This window comes from Physcomitrium patens, chromosome 26 (genome assembly GCF_059467195.1).
Source record: "Physcomitrium patens ecotype Gransden chromosome 26, ASM5946719v1, whole genome shotgun sequence".
Taxonomy (NCBI): Eukaryota; Viridiplantae; Streptophyta; class Bryopsida; order Funariales; family Funariaceae; genus Physcomitrium; species Physcomitrium patens.
This window is the reverse complement of record NC_143435.1, coordinates 3,648,455-3,656,919: the sequence shown is the minus strand read 5'-3', so window position 1 is coordinate 3,656,919 and position 8,465 is coordinate 3,648,455.

Genomic DNA, 8,465 nt, shown 5'->3' with positions numbered 1-8,465 from the left:
TTTTTAAAAACTTAATGCGGCCACCAAGAAAGATTACTTTCCATTACCTTTCACGGATAGTATGGGTAACTTATTATCAGTATCACCAAGTAATAAGAGAATAGGAGTGGGGCACCAATTAAAGTCATTCTATGGTGTTGTTTTGAGTTGATTGGAGTGCCATTTCTAGTGTTTCTTGTGTATTCAAGCATAGTAGTTTCAGTTAAGAATTAACAGTGACGAGCCAGTCATAAGTGTCAATTGAAGATGTTCCAAAATAGATGAGTTAGTAGCAGCATCAATTGGGACTTTGGGATGCCCAGGTCTTGAAATTGGAGGCTCAAGTGCGTGTATTGGGTGAGTATAATGAAGATCTATCAAACCAATTGAGGAAGGAGTCGATGGACGGATTGGAGGAGGAAGAAAATTTGAATTTAGAACCAGAATTGATAGAACCTACATTCGATAATGTAGCAAATGATTAATTGGGTGGGCCAGAGAAAATAATAACTTTGTAGAGTTTTTTTAAGTAGTTTTTAGATAAGAATCAATTGTATGTTTGCAAGGACGTTGTACAGATAGGAGTGGGGCTATGTAGAATAGATATTAGTTCGTTTCTGTAAGATATTAGTAAAATAGATTAATAGTCCATAAAATAGTCAATTGAGGAGGATGGATGGTTAAATTAGTTATTAAAAGTGGTTATTATAGGATTATGGTTAGGATCTGGAAATCAATAGCAATTATATAGGAGTTGTAGAAGTTTGTTGGGGTGCTAGACTATGATAGTCCTGAGCCGGAATTAAGCTTGGTGCTACCTCTTTGTTTCTTTGTTTTCTTTGTTGTTGAAGAGTAATGGATAGTTTTTGAATACTAAGAAGTGAGTCTGTAGAATAAATCATAGATTGATTTATGAGTTATTGATTATGTAATTGGAGTATTATGTGATTGAATTATATAAGAAGTTATTAGAAGATTGATTATGGATGGAAGATTATGATTATTATTTATTAAGAGTTGTGTATGTTTTGATAGAAAAAGTCTGTGATTATAGAAATTCTATGAATCCAAATTGGTTGGAGCGAAGTCTATTTTTCTGGTGTTGGATGGAATTAATGAGTTTTGAGCAGTATTTTAAGAGTACAAGCTTGCACACTGTTGTTATCAGTTGATGAAGGAGTATTGTTACTGGGAGGAAGCATTGTAGTATTTCTTGGTGTTTTAGTGGTTCGGAATTCAATTAATCATATGAACCTAATAAGTAAAGCTCATATACTTAGTCTTTCCCTAAGTTCGAATTCCCCTATATAGGTTTATTCTGAAAAGAATTTGTAGAATAAGTAAAACAAAAATTACAATATTTCTTATAAAACTTTGATAAAAACTTTTAAATATGATTTTAAAATTGAATATTGACCTTTAATTCAAGATGTAGCTATATTTCAAAAATATAAATAATTATTTTTTTAAGCTTTACTAAGAATATTTTATTTGTGGTATCTAAATATTTTACAATATTTAATAGCTGCATGGGTAGTTGTGAGGGTGTATTTTATTTGTGGTATCTAAAAAATATAGTCTATTATTTATTATAATGTGCTTTTGAAGGATCATTTATTACATTGGTCCAATTTTTAAAAAAATTTAGATCAACTTGCTTCCAGCTCAATGCCAAAATACTTCTTGTAGTTTGTTAAAATATTTTTTAAAATATGTTATATTTAAAATAAGACTTAGAAGTAGGAAAATTATTTTTAATGGCATTTATTAATTCCAAATCTCAATCAAATCCAATACAAATGGATAGGATATTTCCATACAAGTGGATAAGTTGAATCAAGATCCAACAAAAGAATGATTTTATTTTTTTCTTCAAAAAAAGTAAAAACAACTATAAAAGTTGTATTTAAATTGGTTATTTTTACTATATGTAATATGAGGATCTTAAATCAATTTATTTTATACATATAATCTATAACAATAGAAGAAGAATATTTCTTTACTAATTTAATATATTTAATATGTACAAAAAAATAAAATAAATTATCTTATTTTCATCATCATATTAATAAGTAAATTGAAACACATCATCTTACAAAGTTTTTATAAGTGAAATAATAGAAGTACAATCATCAAAAGAAATTTTATACTATTTTTGGTATTTATTATATATAGTACATGTAATAACTTGACTTTTAGGATTTTTCTCATACATGGCAGTCACAATGTTTTTTGGTAATACTTTTTTCACAAGCATCTAAGCTGTCATCTCCTTCTCTACTCATTTAATTGTCATTCAATCACATATCTAATAAGAGATATTAAAAGGCCTCTTGTATTCACTATTTTGTATTGTCAAGTGTTATTGTAAAGTACTTGAGATACATTATGCATGCAATTCAAATAGATATCTAATTAATTAGCTTATAATATTTTATTGACAAATAGAATTATTTAGCTCGATATAAACTTATCTTCTATCATATTTAAAATCAATATAATTCTTGTCAGACCATTGTTTACAAATGACATAATTCTTAATATATTCAAATTCATCTATATTTTCTTTTATGTCTTCAAAAGAATCAAAAGTCCCATTTAGTAGAAGGAATATATGCAATATAATATCCATTATTAAAATAAAATGACCTAAGAATAGATCTCTCTCTTTCTCTCCCTAAATACTAAATATAATATCAAATATATTACAACAATATAATACAAAGTCAATAGTAAAATAGCTTAGTGTTAAGGATATGAATCTCAAAAAAAGAAAATCCTCAATACAATCTTGTGTCATAGAAAAGAACTAGAAAGTAACTCAAAGCTAATATAATATTGAATTTGAATAGCTATTGCCAAAAACAAGGAGACTAGAAAGTCTTGAAATAAAACTAAGGACTAGAAAAGAATTGACAAGAATGAAGAAGGCCTCACTCTTGCCTCTAAATATACTCTTAACTAGGAGTTATATGGCGATGTCGTATAAGATCTCTAAAACGTGTTGACTTTGCAAGACACATAACTTAACTTGCAAGGAAAGTTTTTTTTATATATACGCCACATAGTTAATTTGTTATATAAGCTACTAATACATGGTTAACTTATTGATCAAGTTTCTAACCTACCAATCAACTGCAAATACATATAAAGTCAAAGTAATATTTATGAAGCTTCTAGGAAGCTATTCTAGAAGATATTATGAAATTAATCTACTTTTATCTATTTTTATTTACTTCTATCTAATTATATAGGTATTTATAAGAATATCTATGTATATCTCTGATATTATGCCTCCTAAAGACAAGTTCCACAAAGAGTGGTCTTCATATGTTGAAGAAATCTAAGATGCAATAAATTATATTTGCTACATACTCTGATCTTTGTTCTCTTCGAAGATAGTTGATAGTTCCTCTTAGCCAATGATAGTATCTCATACCAAGGCAAGAAGATGACTTTGTTATTTGATCGTTGTTGAAGCCTTTGTAACTTCTTTTAAATAAAATATTTAAAATACTATCAAGAGTTGTTCCTACCTCTAATAAAATCACCAAACATTAGGAGTTTCTTCCAAGTTTGTGAATAGTTTGTAAATGAAACCTCTTGAGTTGAATCTAATGGTTGTGTCATGGACATACACATGTAAGCCAATAATTACTTATATAAATAGATAGAAGTAAGTAGAAGTAGGTAAAAATAAGTTAATTCTATAATATCTTCTATAGAAGCTTTATAGATGCTACTTTGATTTTATAGGTGTTTATAATTGACTTTTTGGATTAAAAAAGTAATCAACAAGTTGGCCATATGCCACACATGTTGTTAGCTTGAAGACCAAGCTAATTATATGGTCCATACATAGAAAAACTTGCCTTGTAAGTCAAGGCATGTGTCTTACAAAGTCAACACATATTCAAGGTCCTATAGAGCATCGCCATGTAGCTCCTAGTTAGATAGTAAATATAGAGACAAGAGTGAAGCTTTCTTTAGTCTTATCAACTCTTTTCTTGTTTCTAGTCTAGTTTTAAGAGTCTCAAGTTTCCTTGTCTTTTGGCAATAAGCCATTCTAGTTTCTTTTTAATATACGTACTTCTTTATTTTTATTTTATTACTCTTTCTTTGAGACAGATTTTATTGGTTTATGCATCATCTTATAGTTTATGTCCTTGACAGGTTGTTGATTATCCATCTCTTTAGCATCACAAATACATAAAAGCTATAAAGATGAATAGAAGATAAAGTGTTATCTTTCTTTGATTTTGATTTTTATTTTTATTTATATATATATATTTTATAGCAAAGATTTACTATTCTTCATCTTAGTTTTGATGGATGTCATCAATGAAAAGCTTCAACTCTCTTTGCTACATTTACAAGATTCTTTGCTGGCTCCTATGTGCATTTACTAACATCATATTGATGCCTAGGAACAATATATTCTAACCTATTTTGGTGCCACCTTAAATCTAAGACCTCTTCCACCTCAAACTCTTAATGGTTATTTACTTCAATGGAAAGAGGTAGCATTTGTGTTCTTCCTGAGATATTTAGTATCTTATATGGCTTAAAAAATAACACATGAAGTATGCGATGGATCTTCATGGATTTCGGTACATATAATCAATAAGCAATAAGATTGACTTATTTCTTAATAGGAAAAGGTCCAAGCCTATGATAGTCAAACTTATCACTAAGACAAATAGTCTTGATATTACAATGAAGTAACCATACCTTGTCACTTACATTGAATTGTGGTTATTTTTTGCCATAGGCATGTGTAATAATTTTTTGTTGTTCTTAAGCTTCCTTTAATTGTACCTTTATTATTGTATGTAGCTCTAACAAACAATTTGCTAAATCTTTTGTCATAAAATTGTCAACTTTTGAAAAGTCAAAAGTATTAAGTTGTAGATGATAACCATAGTTGGCAAAGAAAGGTATTTATTGAGTGGAAGATTATATCAAATTATTATACATAAAATCTACCAATAGTAAATTAATTATCATATTATTTTGATAATAGTTAATGGTATACCTCAAGTATTGCTCCAAAACTTGATTCACTTATTTTGTTTGCCCATCAGTTTGAGGATGAAAAGCTAAAGAGAGGTTTATATCCATCTTTAAAATCTTGAAAAGGGTTCTCCAAAATCTTGATATAAATTGAGTTGCCCTATCCAATATAATCTCTTTAGGCAAACCATGATAGCAATAGATGTTAAAAAAAAACTTATGTATTTTTTCACCTATCATAGACTTTGTATATGATACAAAACATGCCATCTTGATAAAATAATCTACTTCGACAAATATAAAATCATTCAAATTTGAGACTGAAAGATCCTTAATAAAATCCATAGAAACAAAAGACCACGATTGTTCTAGAATAGGTAAGGGTTGAAGAAGTCTATAAGATCAATGGTAAGGAATTTTGGATTTTGAACAAATATTACATGATTATACAAAGTCTTTGATTGCCTTCCATATTTGAAGCCACTAAAAATCTCTCAATATTAGTTCCAAAGTCTTATTGTATCAAAAATGCTTGATTGCTAGAAAGTTATGACGAGTTTAAAGAACATGTAATCATGCTTGATCTTTTTGATTGTATAATCATCCCTCAAAATAGAGTAGGTTTTTTTTAAACTTAAATTTAGAAGTATCATAAGACTTAGAAGAATTATTTTTGATATCATGGACAAGTGGATTAGAAGACATATTTGATTGAATCAACAATTGATATTGATTTTATTACTCAAAGGTGAAAATATTTTGACTTCAAGAGAATCATTGTTTGTTGATTAAAAGATGCATCTCCTTCTTTTGATATAAGATAAGAATGTCTTAAAAGGATGTGCGACAAATCTTATTATTTTTTGGGTCGATAAGTAATCTTAAAATTAAATCTTGATAAGGATATGCTCTAACGAGCTTGGCAATGATTTAAAACACATGTTGACATGAAATACTCAAGGTTCTTGTGATCTATATATGTAGTGACTGGACGCAAGGCGCCTTCTAAATAATGATGCCATTCTTGAAATGAATCTATGATTGCAATGAGCTCTTTGTCATGGATCTCATAATTAATCTTCGCTATTGAAAATTTTTTGGAATAGAAAACTACTAGATGGAGTTTGTCATCTACTTCTATTTGTGATAATACTGCACGAAAGGCAAAGTTTGATGCATTTGTTTCCATAAAAAAATACCTTGAAGAAATCAACACGATATAAAATTGGTGTAGAAATAAACTCTTTTTTTAAAGCCTAAAATAATACTTGCCTTCTTTATTTCACTAAAGTTTGTCTTTACAAGTCAAACGTATAAATGGAGCTGCAACTTGAAAAAAAATTCTTCATGAAGATCTAAAAGTAATTGGCAATACACAAAAAATATTGCATGTCTCTTATTATTCTTAAAATCTTCCAATCCATGATAGTTTGGACTTTCTTTGGATCCATCATTAGTCCTTCATTAGAAATGATGTATCCTAGGAAGTCAACTTGAGTAGTTGTCACAGCCATAATCATGTAAGCTAATAATTACATATAGTAATAGGTAGAAGTAAGTAAAAGTAGATAAAAGTAAGTTAATTCTATAATATTTAATATAGAAGCTTCCTAGAAACTTCCTAGACGCTACTTTGACTTCATAGGTGTCTTTAATTGACTTTTTGGATTAGAAACGTGGTCAACAAGTTGGCCATGTGCCACACATGTTGTTAGCTTGAAGATCAAGCTAACTATGTGGCCCACACGTAGAAAAACTTGCCTTGTAAGTCAAGGCATGTGTCCTACAAAGTCAACACATATTGGAGGTCCTATAGAACGTCGCCACGTAGCCCCTAGTTAGATAGTATATATACAGATAAGAGTGAAGGCTTCTTCACTCTTGTCAACTCCTTTCTTGCTTCTAGTCCAGGTTCAAGAGTCTTTAGTTTCTTGTCTTGTGGCAATAGCCATTCCAGTTTCCTTTTAATATACCTACTTGTTTATATTTTGACTTATTATATCGAGATAGCCTTTTTGTGTATATTTTCCCTCATCGAGTCTTTGTCCTTGACAGATTGACAAGAGTACACTTACAATATCAAAGCTTTGTTTTTCTTGAGTAAGAGTGGATTACCCCTTTCTCTTGACAAGACATATGCGTATTAGAAGTTTGCGGATTACCCACTTCTAAACTGATATTGTTCTTAGTATCTTCTTTGTTATCAAGTCTTTCTTTTCTTTTCTCTTGAGCAATATCAAACAAATTTTTCTTCTTAGTGTCATTATGGCAGAGCTTGTTGAAATGAAGAGTGCAATGGCACAAATGCAAGAGCAAATGAGGGAATTAATGCTTGCGATGCATCAACTCAATTCACCAACACAGGAAAGAACAAGAATAGCAGAAAGTGGAGATATAGAGATGATCGGAGCTGCTTCAACATCTACAACAAATCACGTTCCTTCTCCAATTGTACAACACCCTATAAGCACTAGAGAACCAAGAATTGCCTTACCCGAGAAATTTGATGGTACGAGATCAAAGTTTCGAGGATTCATCAATCAAGTACAATTGGCAATTGAACTTCAACCGCAAAGCTATCCAACTCTAGGATCACAAGTCAGGTTTATTGACACTCTACTTTCTGGTTCTGCATTATCATGGTTTTCGTCTTTTCTTGAACAACGAAATTCAATATTGGACAATTTGGAAGCTTTTTTGGCAGAGTTTTGATCTATGTATGGTGAACACGATGCAACTCGTGTTGCAACAAATAAGATCCGAATTCTGCGACAAGAAAATCGCTCAGTAACAGTATATGCTTCACAATTTGGACAACTTGCAATTGACATCAAGTGGGATGATGCTGCACTCATGAGTCAATTTCTTTATGGATTGCAATATGAAGTAAAGAAATTGATGCTCAACTTACCTGATCCTCAAACTTTGAGTCAAGCAATCGATTTTGCGGTAAAATGTGATAATCGACTTTTCGAATTTCGATCCGAGAATCATTCACGGGAACCTCAATGTTATTACTCAATGGCAACATCAACATCTTGGCCAAACGTACATTCAGAAGTAGAAGACATCCAAATTGACACGGTACGTTTTAAACCCCTAACTGAGCAAGAAAAGATTCGTCATCGTCAAGAAGGATTATGTTTATATTACGGAGAACCTAAGCACACTGCTCAACATTGTCCAAAGAAACGACGCAACTATAAAATGAGGGGTACGACGGTCAAAGAAGACAACATGTCAGAAAACGGATTCGTCCAGCTACAATAGGGATCGTGCAGCTGGAACCTTGTACAATTCCTAATGAAGGTCCTATCCTCTCCTCAGAACCCTCTTCTTGTTTTATAATAGACTTATATTTAGGACCTAAGAATTACAAAGCCTCTGCTTTATTAGATTCGGGAGCCTCAGCATGTTTTTTAGATGAACAATTTGTTAAAAGTCGTAAAATATCCTTTATACAGAAACCTAAA